The 23,157-nt window shown below is 42.0% G+C and overlaps 11 non-coding genes across 11 annotated transcripts; all 11 read left to right on the plus strand.

Moving 5' to 3' along the window:
• Window positions 1-5,702: 5,702 nt before the first annotated feature.
• On the plus strand, window positions 5,703-5,821 carry LOC138406847 (5S ribosomal RNA). The gene has a single exon (XR_011240249.1). It is a non-coding gene; the product is annotated as a 5S ribosomal RNA (ribosomal RNA).
• A 954-nt stretch (window positions 5,822-6,775) lies between these two features.
• LOC138406858 (5S ribosomal RNA) lies at window positions 6,776-6,894 on the plus strand. Its single transcript, XR_011240260.1, has one exon. It is a non-coding gene; the product is annotated as a 5S ribosomal RNA (ribosomal RNA).
• A 951-nt stretch (window positions 6,895-7,845) lies between these two features.
• LOC138406866 (5S ribosomal RNA) lies at window positions 7,846-7,964 on the plus strand. The gene has a single exon (XR_011240268.1). It is a non-coding gene; the product is annotated as a 5S ribosomal RNA (ribosomal RNA).
• A 954-nt stretch (window positions 7,965-8,918) lies between these two features.
• On the plus strand, window positions 8,919-9,037 carry LOC138406873 (5S ribosomal RNA). Its single transcript, XR_011240275.1, has one exon. It is a non-coding gene; the product is annotated as a 5S ribosomal RNA (ribosomal RNA).
• Window positions 9,038-9,988: 951 nt separating this feature from the next.
• Window positions 9,989-10,107, plus strand: LOC138406860 (5S ribosomal RNA). The gene has a single exon (XR_011240262.1). It is a non-coding gene; the product is annotated as a 5S ribosomal RNA (ribosomal RNA).
• Window positions 10,108-11,241: 1,134 nt separating this feature from the next.
• LOC138406837 (5S ribosomal RNA) lies at window positions 11,242-11,360 on the plus strand. The gene has a single exon (XR_011240239.1). It is a non-coding gene; the product is annotated as a 5S ribosomal RNA (ribosomal RNA).
• Window positions 11,361-12,083: 723 nt separating this feature from the next.
• On the plus strand, window positions 12,084-12,202 carry LOC138406838 (5S ribosomal RNA). The gene has a single exon (XR_011240240.1). It is a non-coding gene; the product is annotated as a 5S ribosomal RNA (ribosomal RNA).
• A 949-nt stretch (window positions 12,203-13,151) lies between these two features.
• On the plus strand, window positions 13,152-13,270 carry LOC138406839 (5S ribosomal RNA). Its single transcript, XR_011240241.1, has one exon. It is a non-coding gene; the product is annotated as a 5S ribosomal RNA (ribosomal RNA).
• A 705-nt stretch (window positions 13,271-13,975) lies between these two features.
• LOC138406836 (5S ribosomal RNA) lies at window positions 13,976-14,094 on the plus strand. The gene has a single exon (XR_011240238.1). It is a non-coding gene; the product is annotated as a 5S ribosomal RNA (ribosomal RNA).
• A 701-nt stretch (window positions 14,095-14,795) lies between these two features.
• LOC138406864 (5S ribosomal RNA) lies at window positions 14,796-14,914 on the plus strand. The gene has a single exon (XR_011240266.1). It is a non-coding gene; the product is annotated as a 5S ribosomal RNA (ribosomal RNA).
• A 957-nt stretch (window positions 14,915-15,871) lies between these two features.
• Window positions 15,872-15,990, plus strand: LOC138406840 (5S ribosomal RNA). The gene has a single exon (XR_011240242.1). It is a non-coding gene; the product is annotated as a 5S ribosomal RNA (ribosomal RNA).
• Window positions 15,991-23,157: the final 7,167 nt, after the last annotated feature.

A 23,157-nucleotide genomic window follows, 5' to 3' on the forward strand; every position in this document is an offset into this window, starting at 1 on the left:
TCCAGTGGGATGTTTCCCCATGTTTTCCCTGTGTTTACCTCTTCCTTGTGTCTCCTGTGGTTTCTCCCTGTTTTGTCTATCTGTTGGTTTGTCCTGTGGGCGTGGCCTGGAGTCCAGAAGCTGGCTCATCGGTATCTCATCATTCAATCACCCCTGGCTCACCATCCACTCCTCGTCTGTTCGTACTCTCCGCTCAGTGGTATCTCATGTCAGACTCACCATGTTGCTATCGCGTGCTTGCCTTGTGCTCTTCGTACCCTGTGTTCACCCTGTGTCTTTGTGTATCAGGAACCCTGATTGTCAGTTCACTGGACTCCTAGCACAGCTGTACCACCCTACCTCCCAAAAGAGTTTAAGTTGGTGCCTCTCTGTCTAGGGAATCTGAGTTAGATATGAAAATCCCTAAGCGTTGACATTACAATGCACTGTTGGTTGGTCCTTTATCTTTAAACTGACCTTGGGTCATGCTTAGAGAGAGAAGGAAGTATCTGTAGAATTAGCCAGGCACTATTCTCCTGTACAGATATAATGTAATAAACACTATTATATACACACTATCCATTATCTCAAGGCACTTTACATATGACATATGATTTACATATAGACTCTCATGTCATTCTGAAATATTACAAAAAAGAATACACTAAGCTTGCTTAAAATGTTGAAAAGCATTTTCAACTAGGGCTGCGAAGCAGCACGGAGCAGGCCCGAGCACTCACAAACTCGAGACCTGATGCAGTCGCCAGGGAGGGAGGTCGGGGACTGGGTGAAATGGCTGTGTGTTGCACGCGTTTTGCACCCTGTGGGAAGGATAAATGCTTCACTTCCTGCGTCCTTCACACAATACTGAACCAAGTCCACCAATCACACATGATGGTCCACGCCATCAATTGCAGACCACAAGGTGAAAATTTGATGTCAATCAAATTAAAGGTTTAAAACGATGCTTACTTCTTGGAACCAGTAGGTGGTGCTATCACTACATACAGATTAACAGATCTGATCAGGTCGGGGCTCTGATGAAGCAAGACCAATTTGGGGCCAATTTGACAATTGAGAACCATGTGGCTTTCAGGGGCTCCACTAATCTATCCAAAGACTGTTCATCAAAGAAAAAAAGGATACGGACCATCACATCACTGAAGGAAGACAGTGAGCATCCATCAGATTAGTTTATTATCAAAACACTACTTTATTCATGTTTTAATAACATATCATTTTCAAAATGTCATATTTGGAGAGAGCGATGAAAGAGCAGGGAGTTTCCTCTGCATCAAGGAAACAACTGGATATGAAACCCTGACAATATTGCTGAAGGAAATTTTGGAAAATTCAAAAGATTTTTTTCTTGCAACGATCGACAAAATTCCACCTTGAGCTTGTTTTTCAGAACAATTTAACCCCCCCTACACACACACACCCCTCAAGATTCTATGGTCGCAAAGCAACAGGACAATTGATGATGGTGATGATTCACATGTATAAAGGAGGTATTGTGGCTGGAGGCAATCGCTTACGGCCATACCACCCTGAACACACCACGGAGTGACGACATCAACCAGCGCCACCGCGGGTGGCTGCGGAGGAACTATTTTTCTTTTTTTTTCTCTTTTCCAGCTTTTCTTGTACTCTCTCTACATCTCCCTATTTTTAACCGCTGACACCCACGGAGGGGACAGCGGGGGAGAGACGGAGCTGACGCAGGGTAAGAGCTGCAAAATAAATGAGAGGAACGACAGGGAGCAGACAGTGATGGTGGAGATGGAGGGCGAGGACACGGCTATGGAGCCGATGCGTTGCGTGCGCGGGCTGTGTGGAGGGCTACTGGCGTGCCGACAGATAACAGATAAAAAATATGAAATGACGATGAGCCAACCGAAGGGAAAGGACAGACTCATGGAAGGCTTTAAGATTGGGGAGATTCGGGTGCACGTCAGAGAGCTAGTAAATGACGAGCTAGTAGTGTCTTTCATGAATCTGCCATTTTATATTGAGGACAGGGAGATACTGGCAAAGTTACAACTCTGGGGAGTATCAGCAGTATCTCCCATTAAAAGAAGGATGTGGCCAGGGACAAATGTAGCTGATGGGACAAGGTTCCTGAAAGTGAAATTCAATAATCAAATACAATCACTGCCGTATTCCGCAAGATTTGACACTGCGCTGGGAGCTGAGTACTTCAGGGTGCTGCATGACAAGCAGGTGAAGGTGTGCAGGTTGTGCATTAAACCAGGGCACATAATGAGAGAGTGCCCTGAATTTCACTGCAACAGATGTGGAGTGCAGGGTCATTATGCAAGGGAATGCATGCAGGGGAGGAAGATATGTGATCTATGCCAGAACCTTATGAGTGAATGCAGATGCAATAAGAGTGAGGCAGAAGATGACACAAGTGAGAATGGACAAGAAAGTGAGAGCGGAGGCAGTGAGGAGGGGGAGGCAGAGTATATGGAAAGTGAGGAGGAGGGAGTCAGAAAAGAAACGGAGGAGACAGAGAAAGAGGATGCAGGCAAGCAGGAAGGAGAGAGGCCGACAGAGGAGACGGAAGGCGGAAAGAAAGATAGAGCGGACCGGAAGGAAAGGAAGGAGAGAACGAAAGGAAACAACGAGGAGGAGGATGCGGGAAGGAGGAGAGGAGTGCTGGCGCGTGAGGTGAGGACGGAAGGGACAGCAGACAGGAGGAGTGACGGGGTGGAGAAGAAAGGTCCCAAAACGAAGGAGACGAGAGGGCCAGAGAAGGGGGCGACTGTCGAAAGGCAAGACGGAGAGGAGGAAGCAGGCCCGGGGAGAAGGCTTCGAGAGGACGACACTGGAACGACGGAGAATGCACCGAGTGGAGCTAAGCCCACAGAGACTGCAGAGGAGACTACCACACCACAGACAGTAAGATCCGAAACAGACATGGATATAGAGGAACAAATAAAACAACTGAGAAAAAGACAGAATACCCAGAGGCATATGAGGAATAATAAGAAAAGTAAAACTAAGGAAAAAACTAAAGGAAAATAACAATACTAATAATGTTAACAATAATTTCAATAAATGCAAGGGGGATAAAGAACAAAAACAAAAGACATCAGATATATGTGATGAAAGAGGTGGAAGGGATGGTAAACTATTGTTTGTGGGAAGGGAAGGGAGTTAGAATAGCAAGGGAAGTACAAGAAAATGAGTATGAGGACGGGGGACTGAAACTAGTTAATTTAGAGGGAAAAAAGAAAGCACTAAGGGTGAAAATGATGGTGAGATACTTAAAAGATAACAGGGATCAAGTGTGGAAGGTGTTTTGGGGAGATGCAATAAATAAATGTGGAGGATGTGGAGAGAGTGGATTGTTCATGGAACTAAAAAAAGGAATGATGGATGGGGTGACTGAAATATACAAAGAGATGCTTGGAGCGTGGGGAGAGTTTGTGAGAGGAGTGAAGTATGAATGCAAGAATGTGAGACAGGTATGGGAGCAACCAGTGTTTTTAAATCCAAAAATTATGGCACAGGGAGAAACTATTTTCAACAGGGTGATATGGAGGGCAGGGATAAGAAAGGTAAGGGATATGTTGTATGAGTACATATCAGGTTTCATGGGAGCACAGGTTATTGTGGATGAAGTTAGAGGGAATTGGGAGGAAATATGGCTGGGCACAGCAAAAGGAGTAATAGAGAAAATAAAGACAGCAATGCCTAAAGAATGGATGGAAATGATTGAGAGAGAGAGAGCGTGGTGAGGGGGGAAGATAAAATAGAGATGTATGTGGGAGAAGGAGAATGCAAGGTGAGACTGGCAAATGTGAAAACCAGAGTGATTTATAAATGTATGAGAGGGAAAGAGATAAGGAGACCGGCTGCAGAGAAAGTGTGGATCAAAGTTATGAATGGAATGGATGTGGAGAGCATATGGGAGAATCTGGGAGTGAAAAGAATAGCATTGAATGCAAACACTTTGATTTCATGCTAAGGCACAACCGGATTTTTTATAATCTAATAATAAGTAAGTTTGAGTGCAATGTTGAAAAGGAATGTGATGTATGTGGGGAGAGAGTGGAAATATGTATACATGAGTTTGTTGAATGTAAAGAACTAAGGGGATATTTTGAAAAAATAAAGATGTTAATCAATAAATGTTGGAAAGGGAAATGGGCAGAGAGAATGGAATGGAAGAAGCTGTGGCTGTTTGGTGTGAATGAAAGAAAGAAGGGATGCAATGTAAACCTTATGAACTATGTACTGAGCCATGCAAGGTATGCAGTTAAAATAAGAAGGAACAAGGCTCACTACGAGAAAAGGAAATGTGATGTATGGACTGTTTTTAAAAACGTAACAGAAAGAGATGTGAGACAGATATGGGGCTATATTGCAGAAGACGAGTTCAGAAAAGGATTTGTGGATGAAAGTACTTTTATTGAAATAATAAATGGAGATGTGAATGAGGTGAGAATGAATTTTGGTTAAAAGGGATGTATCTTTTTATGATTTGATTATGATTTGATTAAATTATTGATTTGTGTGTTTACTGTGAAGTAAATAATATGCAAGTAAAATGTACAGGCCAGGAAAGGGGATGACATATTACAAAATGTGTTTAAATGTAATGTACATAAATATGCATACAATGTAAATGTATACTATTTTTGATAATAAAAGGAAAAAAACAAAAAAAAAACACGTCCGATCTCGGAAGCTAAGCAGGGTCGGGCCTGGTTAGTACTTGGATGGGAGACCGCCTGGGAATACCAGGTGCTGTAAGCTTTTTAGACTTTTCTTTGCAACCCGCAGAGGGCGCTGTTGATGCTGCTTCAGACGAGACACATCTTGGAAAGAGCAGGAAAGACTGTTCATCAAAGAAAAAAAGGATATGGAACCCTCACATCATCACTGAAGGAAGACAGTGAGCATTCAAAAGTCCATATGTAGTCAAAACACTACTTTATCCGTGTCATTTTAACATGTCACTCTCAAAATGTCATATTTAGAGAGAGCGGTGAGTTTACTCAGCATCAAGGAAAAAAACTGTATATGTAACCCTGACATAATTAATGAAGGAAATGATTGGAAATTCAAATGATTTTTCTTTGGGCTTGCAATACTAGGACAAAATGACACCTTCAGTTTATTTTCCCTGCACAATAAAACAGTTGAAGGAACTCCAGAGTGTCAATGGTCACAAAGCAACAAAACTGTGGATTAGGGTGATGATTCTCTTTGCCGCCAGCAGATGGTGCAGTTGCTTCTGCTTCAGGTGAGAAACATCTTGGAAAGAGCAGGAAAGACTGATCATCAGAGAAAAAAAGGATATGGAACCCTCACATCATCACTGAAGGAAGACAGTGAGCATTCATCAGATTTGTTTATCATCAAAACACTACTTTATTCATGTTTTATTGACATATCATTTTCAAAATGTCATATTTGGAGAGAGCGATGAAAGAGCAGGGAGTTTCCTCTGCATCAAGGAAACAACTGGATATGAAACCCTGACAATATTGCTGAAGGAAATTTTGGAAAATTCAAATGATTTTTTTCTTGCAACGATCGACAAAATTGCACCTTGAGCTTGTTTTTCAGAACAATTTAATCCCCCCCCCCCCCCCCCCCTACACACACACACACACACCCTTCAAGATTCTATGGTCGCAAAGCAACAGGACAATTGATGATGGTGATGATTGACATGTATAAAGGAGGTATTGTGGCTGGAGTCAATCGCTTACGGCCATACCACCCTGAACACGCCCGATCTCGTCCGATCTCGGAAGCTAAGCAGGGTCGGGCCTGGTTAGTACTTGGATGGGAGACCGCCTGGGAATACCAGGTGCTGTAAGCTTTTTAGACTTTTCTTTGCAACCCGCAGAGGGCGCTGTTGCTGCTGCTTCAGACGAGACACATCTTGGAAAGAGCAGGAAAGACTGTTCATCAAAGAAAAAAAGGATATGGAACCCTCACATCATCACTGAAGGAAGACAGTGAGCATTCAAAAGTCCATATGTAGTCAAAACACTACTTTATCCGTGTCATTTTAACATGTCACTCTCAAAATGTCATATTTAGAGAGAGCGGTGAGTTTACTCAGCATCAAGGAAAAAAACTGTATATGTAACCCTGACATAATTAATGAAGGAAATGATTGGAAATTCAAATGATTTTTCTTTGGGCTTGCAATACTAGGACAAAATGACACCTTCAGTTTATTTTCCCTGCACAATAAAACAGTTGAAGGAACTCCAGAGTGTCAATGGTCACAAAGCAACAAAACTGTGGATTAGGGTGATGATTCTCTTTGCAACCCGCAGAGGGCGCTGTTGATGCTGCTTCAGACGAGACACATCTTGGAAAGAGCAGGAAAGACTGTTCATCAAAGAAAAAAAGGATATGGAACCCTCACATCATCACTGAAGGAAGAGAGTGAGCATTCATCAGATTTGTTTATCATCAAAACACTACTTTATTCATGTTTTATTAACATATCATTTTCAAATTGTCATATTTGGAGAGAGCGATGAAAGAGCAGGGAGTTTCCTCTGCATCAAGGAAACAACTGGATATGAAACCCTGACAATATTGCTGAAGGAAATTTTGGAAAATTCAAATGATTTTTTTCTTGCAACGATCGACAAAATTGCACCTTGAGCTTGTTTTTCAGAACAATTTAACCCCCCCCCCCCCCTACACACACACACACACACACACCCTTCAAGATTCTATGGTCGCAAAGCAACAGGACAATTGATGATGGTGATGATTCACATGTATAAAGGAGGTATTGTGGCTGGAGTCAATCGCTTACGGCCATACCACCCTGAACACGCCCGATCTCGTCCGATCTCGGAAGCTAAGCAGGGTCGGGCCTGGTTAGTACTTGGATGGGAGACCGCCTGGGAATACCAGGTGCTGTAAGCTTTTTAGACTTTTCTTTGCAACCCGCAGAGGGCGCTGTTGATGCTGCTTCAGACGAGACACATCTTGGAAAGAGCAGGAAAGACTGTTCATCAAAGAAAAAAAGGATATGGAACCCTCACATCATCACTGAAGGAAGACAGTGAGCATTCAAAAGTCCATATGTAGTCAAAACACTACTTTATCCGTGTCATTTTAACATGTCACTCTCAAAATGTCATATTTAGAGAGAGCGGTGAGTTTACTCAGCATCAAGGAAAAAAACTGTATATGTAACCCTGACATAATTAATGAAGGAAATGATTGGAAATTCAAATGATTTTTCTTTGGGCTTGCAATACTAGGACAAAATGACACCTTCAGTTTATTTTCCCTGCACAATAAAACAGTTGAAGGAACTCCAGAGTGTCAATGGTCACAAAGCAACAAAACTGTGGATTAGGGTGATGATTCTCTTTGCCGCCAGCAGATGGTGCAGTTGCTTCTGCTTCAGGTGAGAAACATCTTGGAAAGAGCAGGAAAGACTGATCATCAGAGAAAAAAAGGATATGGAACCCTCACATCATCACTGAAGGAAGACAGTGAGCATTCATCAGATTTGTTTATCATCAAAACACTACTTTATTCATGTTTTATTGACATATCATTTTCAAAATGTCATATTTGGAGAGAGCGATGAAAGAGCAGGGAGTTTACTCTGCATCAAGGAAACAACTGGATATGAAACCCTGACAATATTGCTGAAGGAAATTTTGGAAAATTCAAATGATTTTTTTCTTGCAACGATCGACAAAATTGCACCTTGAGCTTGTTTTTCAGAACAATTGAATCCCCCCCCCCCCTACACACACACACACACACACCCTTCAAGATTCTATGGTCGCAAAGCAACAGGACAATTGATGATGGTGATGATTGACATGTATAAAGGAGGTATTGTGGCTGGAGTCAATCGCTTACGGCCATACCACCCTGAACACGCCCGATCTCGTCCGATCTCGGAAGCTAAGCAGGGTCGGGCCTGGTTAGTACTTGGATGGGAGACCGCCTGGGAATACCAGGTGCTGTAAGCTTTTTAGACTTTTCTTTGCAACCCGCAGAGGGCGCTGTTGATGCTGCTTCAGACGAGACACATCTTGGAAAGAGCAGGAAAGACTGTTCATCAAAGAAAAAAAGGATATGGAACCCTCACATCATCACTGAAGGAAGACAGTGAGCATTCAAAAGTCCATATGTAGTCAAAACACTACTTTATCCGTGTCATTTTAACATGTCACTCTCAAAATGTCATATTTAGAGAGAGCGGTGAGTTTACTCAGCATCAAGGAAAAAAACTGTATATGTAACCCTGACATAATTAATGAAGGAAATGATTGGAAATTCAAATGATTTTTCTTTGGGCTTGCAATACTAGGACAAAATGACACCTTCAGTTTATTTTCCCTGCACAATAAAACAGTTGAAGGAACTCCAGAGTGTCAATGGTCACAAAGCAACAAAACTGTGGATTAGGGTGATGATTCTCTTTGCAACCCGCAGAGGGCGCTGTTGATGCTGCTTCAGACGAGACACATCTTGGAAAGAGCAGGAAAGACTGTTCATCAAAGAAAAAAAGGATATGGAACCCTCACATCATCACTGAAGGAAGAGAGTGAGCATTCATCAGATTTGTTTATCATCAAAACACTACTTTATTCATGTTTTATTAACATATCATTTTCAAATTGTCATATTTGGAGAGAGCGATGAAAGAGCAGGGAGTTTCCTCTGCATCAAGGAAACAACTGGATATGAAACCCTGACAATATTGCTGAAGGAAATTTTGGAAAATTCAAATGATTTTTTTCTTGCAACGATCGACAAAATTGCACCTTGAGCTTGTTTTTCAGAACAATTTAATCCCCCCCCCCCTACACACACACACACACACACACACCCTTCAAGATTCTATGGTCGCAAAGCAACAGGACAATTGATGATGGTGATGATTGACATGTATAAAGGAGGTATTGTGGCTGGAGTCAATCGCTTACGGCCATACCACCCTGAACACGCCCGATCTCGTCCGATCTCGGAAGCTAAGCAGGGTCGGGCCTGGTTAGTACTTGGATGGGAGACCGCCTGGGAATACCAGGTGCTGTAAGCTTTTTAGACTTTTCTTTGCAACCCGCAGAGGGCGCTGTTGATGCTGCTTCAGACGAGACACATCTTGGAAAGAGCAGGAAAGACTGTTCATCAAAGAAAAAAAGGATATGGAACCCTCACATCATCACTGAAGGAAGACAGTGAGCATTCAAAAGTCCATATGTAGTCAAAACACTACTTTATCCGTGTCATTTTAACATGTCACTCTCAAAATGTCATATTTAGAGAGAGCGGTGAGTTTACTCAGCATCAAGGAAAAAAACTGTATATGTAACCCTGACATAATTAATGAAGGAAATGATTGGAAATTCAAATGATTTTTCTTTGGGCTTGCAATACTAGGACAAAATGACACCTTCAGTTTATTTTCCCTGCACAATAAAACAGTTGAAGGAACTCCAGAGTGTCAATGGTCACAAAGCAACAAAACTGTGGATTAGGGTGATGATTCTCTTTGCCGCCAGCAGATGGTGCAGTTGCTTCTGCTTCAGGTGAGAAACATCTTGGAAAGAGCAGGAAAGACTGATCATCAGAGAAAAAAAGGATATGGAACCGTCACATCATCACTGAAGGAAGAAAGTGAGCATTCATCAGATTTGTTTATCATCAAAACACTACTTTATTCATGTTTTATTAACATATCATTTTCAAAATGTCATATTTGGAGAGAGCGATGAAAGAGCAGGGAGTTTCCTCTGCATCAAGGAAACAACTGGATATGAAACCCTGACAATATTGCTGAAGGAAATTTTGGAAAATTCAAATGATTTTTTTCTTGCAACGATCGACAAAATTGCACCTTGAGCTTGTTTTTCAGAACAATTTAACCCCCCCCCCCCCCCCCTACACACACACACACACCCTTCAAGATTCCATGGTCGCAAAGCAACAGGACAATTGATGATGGTGATGATTCATATGTATAAAGGAGGTATTGTGGCTGGAGTCAATCGCTTACAGCCATACCACCCTGAACACGCCCGATCTCGTCCGATCTCGGAAGCTAAGCAGGGTCGGGCCTGGTTAGTACTTGGATGGGAGACCGCCTGGGAATACCAGGTGCTGTAAGCTTTTTAGACTTTTCTTTGCAACCCGCAGAGGGCGCTGTTGATGCTGCTTCAGACGAGACACATCTTGGAAAGAGCAGGAAAGACTGTTCATCAAAGAAAAAAAGGATATGGAACCCTCACATCATCACTGAAGGAAGACAGTGAGCATTCAAAAGTCCATATGTAGTCAAAACACTACTTTATCCGTGTCATTTTAACATGTCACTCTCAAAATGTCATATTTAGAGAGAGCGGTGAGTTTACTCAGCATCAAGGAAAAAAACTGTATATGTAACCCTGACATAATTAATGAAGGAAATGATTGAAAATTCAAATGATTTTTCTTTGGGCTTGCAATACTAGGACAAAATGACACCTTCAGTTTATTTTCCCTGCACAATAAAACAGTTGAAGGAACTCCAGAGTGTCAATGGTCACAAAGCAACAAAACTGTGGATTAGGGTGATGATTCTCTTTGCAACCCGCAGAGGGCGCTGTTGATGCTGCTTCAGACGAGACACATCTTGGAAAGAGCAGGAAAGACTGTTCATCAAAGAAAAAAAGGATATGGAACCCTCACATCATCACTGAAGGAAGACAGTGAGCATTCAAAAGTCCATATGTAGTCAAAACACTACTTTATCCGTGTCATTTTAACATGTCACTCTCAAAATGTCATATTTAGAGAGAGCGGTGAGTTTACTCAGCATCAAGGAAAAAAACTGTATATGTAACCCTGACATAATTAATGAAGGAAATGATTGGAAATTCACTGAAGAAAGAGAGTGAGCATTCATCAGATTTTTGTATCATCAAAACACTACTTTATTCATGTTTTATTAACATATCATTTTCAAATTGTCTTATTTGGAGAGAGCGATGAAAGAGCAGGGAGTTTCCTCTGCATCAAGGAAACAACTGGATATGAAACCCTGACAATATTGCTGAAGGAAATTTTGGAAAATTCAAATGATTTTTTTCTTGCAACGATCGACAAAATTGCACCTTGAGCTTGTTTTTCAGAACAATTTAATCCCCCCCCCCCCTACACACACACACACACACCCTTCAAGATTCTATGGTCGCAAAGCAACAGGACAATTGATGATGGTGATGATTGACATGTATAAAGGAGGTATTGTGGCTGGAGTTAATCGCTTACGGCCATACCACCCTGAACACGCCCGATCTCGTCCGATCTCGGAAGCTAAGCAGGGTCGGGCCTGGTTAGTACTTGGATGGGAGACCGCCTGGGAATACCAGGTGCTGTAAGCTTTTTAGACTTTTCTTTGCAACCCGCAGAGGGCGCTGTTGCTGCTGCTTCAGACGAGACACATCTTGGAAAGAGCAGGAAAGACTGTTCATCAAAGAAAAAAAGGATATGGAACCCTCACATCATCACTGAAGGAAGACAGTGAGCATTCAAAAGTCCATATGTAGTCAAAACACTACTTTATCCGTGTCATTTTAACATGTCACTCTCAAAATGTCATATTTAGAGAGAGCGGTGAGTTTACTCAGCATCAAGGAAAAAAACTGTATATGTAACCCTGACATAATTAATGAAGGAAATGATTGGAAATTGACTGAAGGAAGAGAGTGAGCATTCATCAGATTTTTGTATCATCAAAACACTACTTTATTCATGTTTTATTAACATATCATTTTCAAATTGTCTTATTTGGAGAGAGCGATGAAAGAGCAGGGAGTTTCCTCTGCATCAAGGAAACAACTGGATATGAAACCCTGACAATATTGCTGAAGGAAATTTTGGAAAATTCAAATGATTTTTTTCTTGCAACGATCGACAAAATTGCACCTTGAGCTTGTTTTTCAGAACAATTTAACCCCCCCCCCCCCTACACACACACACACACACACACACACACACACACACACACACACACCCTTCAAGATTCTATGGTCGCAAAGCAACAGGACAATTGATGATGGTGATGATTGACATGTATAAAGGAGGTATTGTGGCTGGAGTCAATCGCTTACGGCCATACCACCCTGAACACGCCCGATCTCGTCCGATCTCGGAAGCTAAGCAGGGTCGGGCCTGGTTAGTACTTGGATGGGAGACCGCCTGGGAATACCAGGTGCTGTAAGCTTTTTAGACTTTTCTTTGCAACCCGCAGAGGGCGCTGTTGCTGCTGCTTCAGACGAGACACATCTTGGAAAGAGCAGGAAAGACTGTTCATCAAAGAAAAAAAGGATATGGAACCCTCACATCATCACTGAAGGAAGACAGTGAGCATTCAAAAGTCCATATGTAGTCAAAACACGACTTTATCCGTGTCATTTTAACATGTCACTCTCAAAATGTCATATTTAGAGAGAGCGGTGAGTTTACTCAGCATCAAGGAAAAAAACTGTATATGTAACCCTGACATAATTAATGAAGGAAATGATTGGAAATTCAAATGATTTTTCTTTGGGCTTGCAATACTAGGACAAAATGACACCTTCAGTTTATTTTCCCTGCACAATAAAACAGTTGAAGGAACTCCAGAGTGTCAATGGTCACAAAGCAACAAAACTGTGGATTAGGGTGATGATTCTCTTTGCAACCCGCAGAGGGCGCTGTTGATGCTGCTTCAGACGAGACACATCTTGGAAAGAGCAGGAAAGACTGTTCATCAAAGAAAAAAAGGATATGGAACCCTCACATCATCACTGAAGGAAGACAGTGAGCATTCATCAGATTTGTTTATCATCAAAACACTACTTTATTCATGTTTTATTAACATATCATTTTCAAATTGTCTTATTTGGAGAGAGCGATGAAAGAGCAGGGAGTTTCCTCTGCATCAAGGAAACAACTGGATATGAAACCCTGACAATATTGCTGAAGGAAATTTTGGAAAATTCAAATGATTTTTTTCTTGCAACGATCGACAAAATTGCACCTTGAGCTTGTTTTTCAGAACAATTTAACCCCCCCCCCCCCCCTACACACACACACACACCCTTCAAGATTCTATGGTCGCAAAGCAACAGGACAATTGATGATGGTGATGATTGACATGTATAAAGGAGGTATTGTGGCTGGAGTCAATCGCTTACGGCCATACCACCCTGAACACGCCCGATCTCGTCCGATCTCGGAAGCTAAGCAGGGTCGGGCCTGGTTAGTACTTGGATGGGAGACCGCCTGGGAATACCAGGTGCTGTAAGCTTTTTAGACTTTTCTTTGCAACCCGCAGAGGGCGCTGTTGCTGCTGCTTCAGACGAGACACATCTTGGAAAGAGCAGGAAAGACTGTTCATCAAAGAAAAAAAGGATATGGAACCCTCACATCATCACTGAAGGAAGACAGTGAGCATTCAAAAGTCCATATGTAGTCAAAACACGACTTTATCCGTGTCATTTTAACATGTCACTCTCAAAATGTCATATTTAGAGAGAGCGGTGAGTTTACTCAGCATCAAGGAAAAAAACTGTATATGTAACCCTGACATAATTAATGAAGGAAATGATTGGAAATTCACTGAAGGAAGAGAGTGAGCATTCATCAGATTTTTGTATCATCAAAACACTACTTTATTCATGTTTTATTAACATATCATTTTCAAATTGTCTTATTTGGAGAGAGCGATGAAAGAGCAGGGAGTTTCCTCTGCATCAAGGAAACAACTGGATATGAAACCCTGACAATATTGCTGAAGGAAATTTTGGAAAATTCAAATGATTTTTTTCTTGCAACGATCGACAAAATTGCACCTTGAGCTTGTTTTTCAGAACAATTTAACCCCCCCCCCCCCCCCTACACACACACACACACACACACACACCCTTCAAGATTCTATGGTCGCAAAGCAACAGGACAATTGATGATGGTGATGATTGACATGTATAAGGAGGTATTGTGGCTGGAGTCAATCGCTTACGGCCATACCACCCTGAACACGCCCGATCTCGTCCGATCTCGGAAGCTAAGCAGGGTTGGGCCTGGTTAGTACTTGGATGGGAGACCGCCTGGGAATACCAGGTGCTGTAAGCTTTTTAGACTTTTCTTTGCAACCCGCAGAGGGCGCTGTTGATGCTGCTTCAGACGAGACACATCTTGGAAAGAGCAGGAAAGACTGTTCATCAAAGAAAAAAAGGATATGGAACCCTCACATCATCACTGAAGGAAGACAGTGAGCATTCAAAAGTCCATATGTAGTCAAAACACTACTTTATCCGTGTCATTTTAACATGTCACTCTCAAAATGTCATATTTAGAGAGAGCGGTGAGTTTACTCAGCATCAAGGAAAAAAACTGTATATGTAACCCTGACATAATTAATGAAGGAAATGATTGGAAATTCACTGAAGGAAGAGAGTGAGCATTCATCAGATTTTTGTATCATCAAAACACTACTTTATTCATGTTTTATTAACATATCATTTTCAAATTGTCTTATTTGGAGAGAGCGATGAAAGAGCAGGGAGTTTCCTCTGCATCAAGGAAACAACTGGATATGAAACCCTGACAATATTGCTGAAGGAAATTTTGGAAAATTCAAAAGATTTTTTTCTTGCAACGATCGACAAAATTGCACCTTGAGCTTGTTTTTCAGAACAATTTAACCCCCCCCCCCCCTACACACACACACACACACACACACCCTTCAAGATTCTATGGTCGCAAAGCAACAGGACAATTGATGATGGTGATGATTGACATTTATAAAGGAGGTATTGTGGCTGGAGTCAATCGCTTACGGCCATACCACCCTGAACACGCCCGATCTCGTCCGATCTCGGAAGCTAAGCAGGGTCGGGCCTGTTTAGTACTTGGATGGGAGACCGCCTGGGAATACCAGGTGCTGTAAGCTTTTTAGACTTTTCTTTGCAACCCGCAGAGGGCGCTGTTGCTGCTGCTTCAGACGAGACACATCTTGGAAAGAGCAGGAAAGACTGTTCATCAAAGAAAAAAAGGATATGGAACCCTCACATCATCACTGAAGGAAGACAGTGAGCATTCAAAAGTCCATATGTAGTCAAAACACGACTTTATCCGTGTCATTTTAACATGTCACTCTCAAAATGTCATATTTAGAGAGAGCGGTGAGTTTACTCAGCATCAAGGAAAAAAACTGTATATGTAACCCTGACATAATTAATGAAGGAAATGATTGGAAATTCAAATGATTTTTCTTTGGGCTTGCAATACTAGGACAAAATGACACCTTCAGTTTATTTTCCCTGCACAATAAAACAGTTGAAGGAACTCCAGAGTGTCAATGGTCACAAAGCAACAAAACTGTGGATTAGGGTGATGATTCTCTTTGCAACCCGCAGAGGGCGCTGTTGATGCTGCTTCAGACGAGACACATCTTGGAAAGAGCAGGAAAGACTGTTCATCAAAGAAAAAAAGGATATGGAACCCTCACATCATCACTGAAGGAAGAGAGTGAGCATTCATCAGATTTGTTTATCATCAAAACACTACTTTATTCATGTTTTATTAACATATCATTTTCAAATTGTCTTATTTGGAGAGAGCGATGAAAGAGCAGGGAGTTTCCTCTGCATCAAGGAAACAACTGGATATGAAACCCTGACAATATTGCTGAAGGAAATTTTGGAAAATTCAAATGATTTTTTTCTTGCAACGATCGACAAAATTGCACCTTGAGCTTGTTTTTCAGAACAATTTAACCCCCCCCCCCCCCCTACACACACACACACACACACACACCCTTCAAGATTCTATGGTCGCAAAGCAACAGGACAATTGATGATGGTGATGATTGACATGTATAAAGGAGGTATTGTGGCTGGAGTCAATCGCTTACGGCCATACCACCCTGAACACGCCCGATCTCGTCCGATCTCGGAAGCTAAGCAGGGTCGGGCCTGGTTAGTACTTGGATGGGAGACCGCCTGGGAATACCAGGTGCTGTAAGCTTTTTAGACTTTTCTTTGCAACCCGCAGAAGGCGCTGTTGATGCTGCTTCAGACGAGACACATCTTGGAAAGAGCAGGAAAGACTGTTCATCAAAGAAAAAAAGGATATGGAACCCTCACATCATCACTGAAGGAAGACAGTGAGCATTCAAAAGTCCATATGTAGTCAAAACACTACTTTATCCGTGTCATTTTAACATGTCACTCTCAAAATGTCATATTTAGAGAGAGCGGTGAGTTTACTCAGCATCAAGGAAAAAAACTGTATATGTAACCCTGACATAATTAATGAAGGAAATGATTGGAAATTCACTGAAGGAAGAGAGTGAGCATTCATCAGATTTTTGTATCATCAAAACACTACTTTATTCATGTTTTATTAACATATCATTTTCAAATTGTCTTATTTGGAGAGAGCGATGAAAGAGCAGGGAGTTTCCTCTGCATCAAGGAAACAACTGGATATGAAACCCTGACAATATTGCTGAAGGAAATTTTGGAAAATTCAAAAGATTTTTTTCTTGCAACGATCGACAAAATTGCACCTTGAGCTTGTTTTTCAGAACAATTTAACCCCCCCCCCCCCTACACACACACACACACACACACACCCTTCAAGATTCTATGGTCGCAAAGCAACAGGACAATTGATGATGGTGATGATTGACATTTATAAAGGAGGTATTGTGGCTGGAGTCAATCGCTTACGGCCATACCACCCTGAACACGCCCTTGAACGCACCACGGAGTGACGACATCAACCAGCGACCCGGAAGCAAGCCACCACGGGTGGCTGCGGAGGAACTATTTTTCTTTTTTTTTCTCTCTCTTTTCCAGCTTTTCTTGTTCTCTCTCTACATTCCCTATTTTTCTACCTCATATATGTAAATCCAACCGGACATTAGTGTTGTGATTGTCTTGTTGTGTGTATGTGTGTGTCCCCCGCGGCAGTGACGCACTGTGAGGGGGAATCGTAGCCTGCCAGGAAGTGCTCCCGAGACAATGGCAGAGACAAGCACGGAGCGGCGGAGTTTAACCGCTGACACCCACGGAGGTGACAGCGGTGGAGAGACGGAGCTGACGCAGGGTAAGTGCTGCAAAATAAATGAGAGGAACGACAGGGAGCAGACAGTGATGGTAGAGATGGAGGGCGAGGACACGGCTATGGAGCTGATGCGTTGCGTACGCGAGCTGTGTGGAGGGCTACTGGCGTGCAGACAGATAACCGAAAAAAAATATGAAATGACGATGAGCCATCCGAAAGGAAAGGACAGGCTCATGGAAGGATTTAAGATTGGGGAGAATCGGGTGCACGTCAGAGAGCTAATAAATGACGAGCTAGTAGTGTCTTTCATGAATCTGCCATTTTATATTGAGGACAGGGAGATACTGGCAAAGCTACAACTCTGGGGAGTATCAGCAGTATCTCCCATTAAAAGAAGGATGTGGCCAGGGACAAATGTAGCTGATGGGACAAGGTTCCTGAAAGTAAAATTTAATAATGAAATACAATCACTGCCGTATTCCGCTAGATTTGACACAGCGCTGGGAGCTGAGTACTTCAGGGTGCTGCATGACAAGCAGGTGAAGGTGTGCAGGTTGTGCATTAAACCAGGGCACATAATGAGAGAGTGCCCTGAATTTCACTGCAACAGATGTGGAGTGCAGGGTCATTATGCAAGGGAATGCACGCAGGGGAAGAAGAGATGTGATCTATGCCAGAACCTTATGAGTGAATGCAGATGCAATAAGAGTGAGGCAGAAGACGACACAAATGAGAGTGGACAAGAAAGTGAGAGCGGAGGCAGTGAGGAGGGGGAGGCAGAGTATATGGAAAGTGAGGAGGAGGGAGTCAGAAAAGAAATGGAGGAGACAGAGAAAGAGGATGCAGGCAAGCAGGAAGGAGAGAGGCCGACAGAGGAGACGGAAGGCGGAAAGAAAGATGGAGCGAACCGGAAGGAAAGGAAGGAGAGAACGAAAGGAAACAACGAGGAGGAGGATGCGGGAAGGAGGAGAGGAGCGCTGGCGCGTGAGGTGAGGACAGAAGGGACGGCAGACAGGAGGAGTGACGGGGTGGAGAAGAAAGGTCCCAAAACGAAGGAGACGAGAGGGCCAGAGAAGGGGGCGACTGTCGAAAGACAAGACGGAAAGGAGGAAGCAGGCCCGGGGAGAACGCGACGAGAGGATGACACAGGAAGGACGGAGAATGCACTGAGTGGAGCTAAGCCCACAGAGACTGCAGAGGAGACTACCACACCACAGACGGTAGGATCCGAAACAGACATGGATATAGAGGAACAAATGAAACAACTAAGAAAAAGACAGAATACTAAGAGGCATACGAGGAATAATAAGAAAAGTAAAACTAAGGAAATAACAAAATGAAAGTAAAAATAATAATAATGTTAACAATAATTTCAATAAATGCAAGGGGGCTAAAGAACAAAAACAAAAGACATCAGATATATGGGAAGAGTAATTATGACATAATATGCTTACAGGAAACACACTGGAATGAGAGATGTATGAAAGAGGTGGAGGATGAATGGAGGGGAGAAGTATTTGCAAATAATGGAGATGGGAATGCGAGGGGTGTAGCAATATTAACAAAAAAAGGAGTGATAGGGAATGTAAGAAGGTGTGAAGATGAGGGAGATGGGAGGATGATAGGGATCAAATTTGAATATAAGAATGAGGAAATGAAGCTGGTAAATGTGTATATGCCGAATGAGGAGAAAGAAAGAAAGGTGATGATTGAAAAGATGGGAACGATGTGTGATGACAACTGCATGATTGTGGGGGACTTCAATGTGTGGTGTGAGAAACTGGACGTGTCAACAAACATGCACTTTAAAAATGACACAACAAGAGAGGTATTAAAAAAATTAAAAAGTATGAAAGGACTGAGTGACGTATGGAGAGAAAGAAATCCAGAGAGGAGAGCGTTCTCAAGAACACAACTGGTAAAAGGGGAATTAAAACAGAGTAGGATAGATTTAGTATTAAGCACAAAAAGCATAGCAGAAAGGATAAAAGAAATAGAATATAGAACCACAACGTATAGTGATCATAAGGAGTTAAAATTTACAATAGGGGGGGGGACAAAGAGAAGAGGAGGGGGACTGTGGTGCATGAACGGGGAGTTGCTGAGAGATGAAAAATATAAAAAAGAAGTGAGAGAATACATAAGGTGGGAGAAGGATGACAGGATGTATGAGGAAGATATAGGGAGGTGGTGGGAAGGGGTAAAAGAGGGAGTACGGACCATGAGCATAAAACACAGTAGGAAGAGGGGGAAAACACAGAGAGAGAAGGAAAAAAAGTTAAAAGAGGAGTTGAGAGAAGAGGAAAAGAAAGCTGAGGAGGATGGCAAGTATGATTTGGGGGAATATATAAAGAAGAAAGATGAACTGAAAGAGATAGAACAGGGAAAGTGCAAGGGAGCAATAATTAGAAGTAAGGCAAGAGATGTAGTAGAGGGGGAAAAATGTACAGGTTATTTCTTAGGGCTAGAGAAGGTAAGGCAAAAGAATAATTATTTTGAGCAAGTGGAGGGAAAGAGAGGGGAAAGAATAACTGACTTTGTAGGGATAGTGGAAAGAGTAGGAGAATTCTATAGGGAGTTATTTAAGAAAGAAGAAGTAGATGAGGAGAGTAGCAGGCAGGTGATAGAAAAGATGGAAGCTAGGCTGAGTGATGAGGATAGAGAAGGATGTGAAGGAGAGATAACTAAAGGAGAGATAGGGAAAGCAATAGATGAGTTAGGCAGGAATAAAAGTCCAGGGATAGATGGGATAATAGGAGAGTTTTATATAGAGTTTAAGGAAGAATTAGTGCCAGTGTTAGATAGATTATTTAGGTATATAGAAGAGAAGGGAGAGATGCCACACAGCATGACAATAGGGCTAGTTAGTATAATTTACAAAAAAGGGAGCAGGGACAAATTAGAAAACTACAGACCACTCACAATGTTAAATGGTGATTATAAAATACTAGCAAAGGTGTTAGCAAATAGGATAAAGGGGGTTATAGGGACGGTGGTGGGAAGCACACAAGCATATAGCATACCAGGAAGAGACATAGCCGACACAATAAGCAGTATTAGGGACACCATCACACACATGAAGGGGAACAAAATAGGGATAGTAGCGAGTTTGGATCTGAATAAAGCATTTGATAGAGTAGATCATGGGTATTTATATAAGGTATTAGATAAAGTGGGTTTTGGAAATAGGATGATAGGATGGATAAGGAGGATGTATGAAAGAGCAGCGAGTAAGATAAAAATAAACGGGATAGTGACAGAGGAGTTTAGATTAGAGAGATCAGTTAGACAGGGATGTCCGCTATCGGCTCTGCTGTACGCCTTGTCAGCAGAGCCGCTAGCGGCACTAATATTGCAAAATAGAGGGATTAAGGGCATAGAACTACCGGGTGGACAGATGAGCACGCTATATCAATATGCAGACGACACAACAGTGACAGTTAGGGACAAAGAAAGTGTAGTAGAGGTTTTAAAAAGTGTAGAGCAGTATGGTAGGGCATCAGGAGCAAAAGTAAACATAGAGAAATCAGAGATAATGTACATAGGGGAGAACAGAGAAGAGAGGGAGGAGATCAGAATGAAGGAAAACAAAGGGTATATGAAGGTGTTAGGTGTAAATTTAGGGATAGAAGAGAAAGAAGGGAGAGATAGGCAGTATGAGGGGATAGTGAATAGGATTAGAAAGACGTTAGGGTTTTGGAAGAGAAGAGGATTGAAGCTAAAAGGGAAGGTAATTGTAGTAAATTGTTTAATAATGAGCAAGCTGGTGTATGTGATGAATGTGATGGATGTGCCTGAGAAAGTGATGAAAGAAGTGGGAGGGATGGTGAGTGACTTTTTGTGGGATGGGAAGGGGGTTAGAATAGCAAGGGAAGTACTAGAAAACGAGTATGAAGACGGGGGACTGAAACTGGTTAACTTAGAGAGAAAAAAAAAAGCACTGAGGGTGAAAATGATGGTGAGATACTTAAAGAATAAAAGTGATCAGGTGTGGAAGGTGTGTTTAACAGAAGCTATCAACAAAACTGGAGGGTGTGGTGAGAGTGGAGTGTATATGAAAATGAAAAAAGGGATGTTAGATGGAGTGACTGATTATTACAAAGAGATGCTGGGAGCGTGGGGAGAGTTTCTGAGTTTCGTGAAGTATGAATGCAAAAATGTAAAGCAGGTATGGGAGCAGCCAGCGTTTTTAAATCCAAAAATCACAGTGGAGGGGGAGACCATCTTTAACAGGGTAATATGGAGAGCAGGGATAAGGAAGGTGAGGGACATGGTGTACGAGTACACACCGGGTTTTATGAGGGCACAGGTGATTGTAGATGAGGTCAGGGGGAATGGGGATGAAATATGGCCGGGTACAGCTGAAGGGGTCATAGAAAAAATAAAAAAAGCAATGCCCAAAGAATGGATGGAAATGATTGAGAGAGAGAACGTGAACGGAGGAGAAGATGAAATAGATATGTATGTAGGGGAAGGGGAGTGCAAGTTGAGTCTGAAGGATGTAAAAACAAGGATGATATATGAATGTATGAGGGAGAAAGAACTGAGGAGGCCGGCTGCAGAGAAAGTGTGGGTCAAAGTAATGAATAACATGGATGCAAAGCAAATATGGACCAATCTGAGAGTGAAGTGGAACACGACTGAATGTGAACACTTTGACTACATGCTAAGGCACAACAGGATATACAACAACCTGATAAAGAGCAAGTTTGACCGGGAGGTGGGAAAGGAATGTGACGTATGTGAAGTGGGAGTGGAGACATGTATGCATGAGTTTGTTGAATGTGGGGAACTAAGGGTGTACTTTGGGAAAATAAGGGAGTTAATAAATAGGTGCTGGGAGGGAGACTTTGTGGGGAGGAGCGAATGGAAGAAGCTGTGGTTGTTTGGCGTGGTGGAGAGAAAGAGAGGATGCAATGTAAATCTGTTAAACTATGTCCTGAGCCACGCACGATATGCAGTGAAACTAAGGAGAAACACTGCGCAGTATGAAAGGAGAAAATGTGACGTGTGGAATGTTTTTAAAAATTTGACAGAAAGGGATGTGAAAGTGATGCACAGCTACATTGGGAAAGACGACTTTCAGAAAGGGTTTGTGGACGGGAGCACCTTCATAGAAATAACGAATGGAGATGTGAATGAGGTGAGAATGGATTTTGGTTAAGATTTATTTTGGGGCTTTTTGTTTTTGGTTGGTTTTATTGTTTTTATTGATTTGTGTGTTTCCTGTATCGAGTGATGTATACATGTTAAAAGTTAAGACCTGACAGAGGCAAACATGTAAAGGAATGATGTAAAAAACAAATGTATGTAAAAAAAATGTAAATTCAATCTATTTTTGATAATAAAAGAAAAAAAAAAAAAACACGCCCGATCTCGTCCGATCTCGGAAGCTAAGCAGGGTCGGGCCTGGTTAGTACTTGGATGGGAGACCGCCTGGGAATACCAGGTGCTGTAAGCTTTTTAGACTTTTCTTTGCAACCCGCAGAGGGCACTGTTGCTGCTGCTTCAGACGAGACACATCTTGGAAAGAGCAGGAAAGACTGTTCATCAAAGAAAAAAAGGATATGGAACCCTCACATCATCACTGAAGGAAGACAGTGAGCATTCAAAAGTCCATATGTAGTCAAAACACGACTTTATCCGTGTCATTTTAACATGTCACTCTCAAAATGTCATATTTAGAGAGAGCGGTGAGTTTACTCAGCATCAAGGAAAAAAACTGTATATGTAACCCTGACATAATTAATGAAGGAAATGATTGGAAATTCAAATGATTTTTCTTTGGGCTTGCAATACTAGGACAAAATGACACCTTCAGTTTATTTTCCCTGCACAATAAAACAGTTGAAGGAACTCCAGAGTGTCAATGGTCACAAAGCAACAAAACTGTGGATTAGGGTGATGATTCTCTTTGCAACCCGCAGAGGGCGCTGTTGATGCTGCTTCAGACGAGACACATCTTGGAAAGAGCAGGAAAGACTGTTCATCAAAGAAAAAAAGGATATGGAACCCTCACATCATCACTGAAGGAAGAGAGTGAGCATTCATCAGATTTGTTTATCATCAAAACACTACTTTATTCATGTTTTATTAACATATCATTTTCAAATTGTCTTATTT

This window comes from Paralichthys olivaceus, chromosome 23 (genome assembly GCF_024713975.1).
Source record: "Paralichthys olivaceus isolate ysfri-2021 chromosome 23, ASM2471397v2, whole genome shotgun sequence".
Classification (NCBI taxonomy): domain Eukaryota; kingdom Metazoa; phylum Chordata; class Actinopteri; order Pleuronectiformes; family Paralichthyidae; genus Paralichthys; species Paralichthys olivaceus.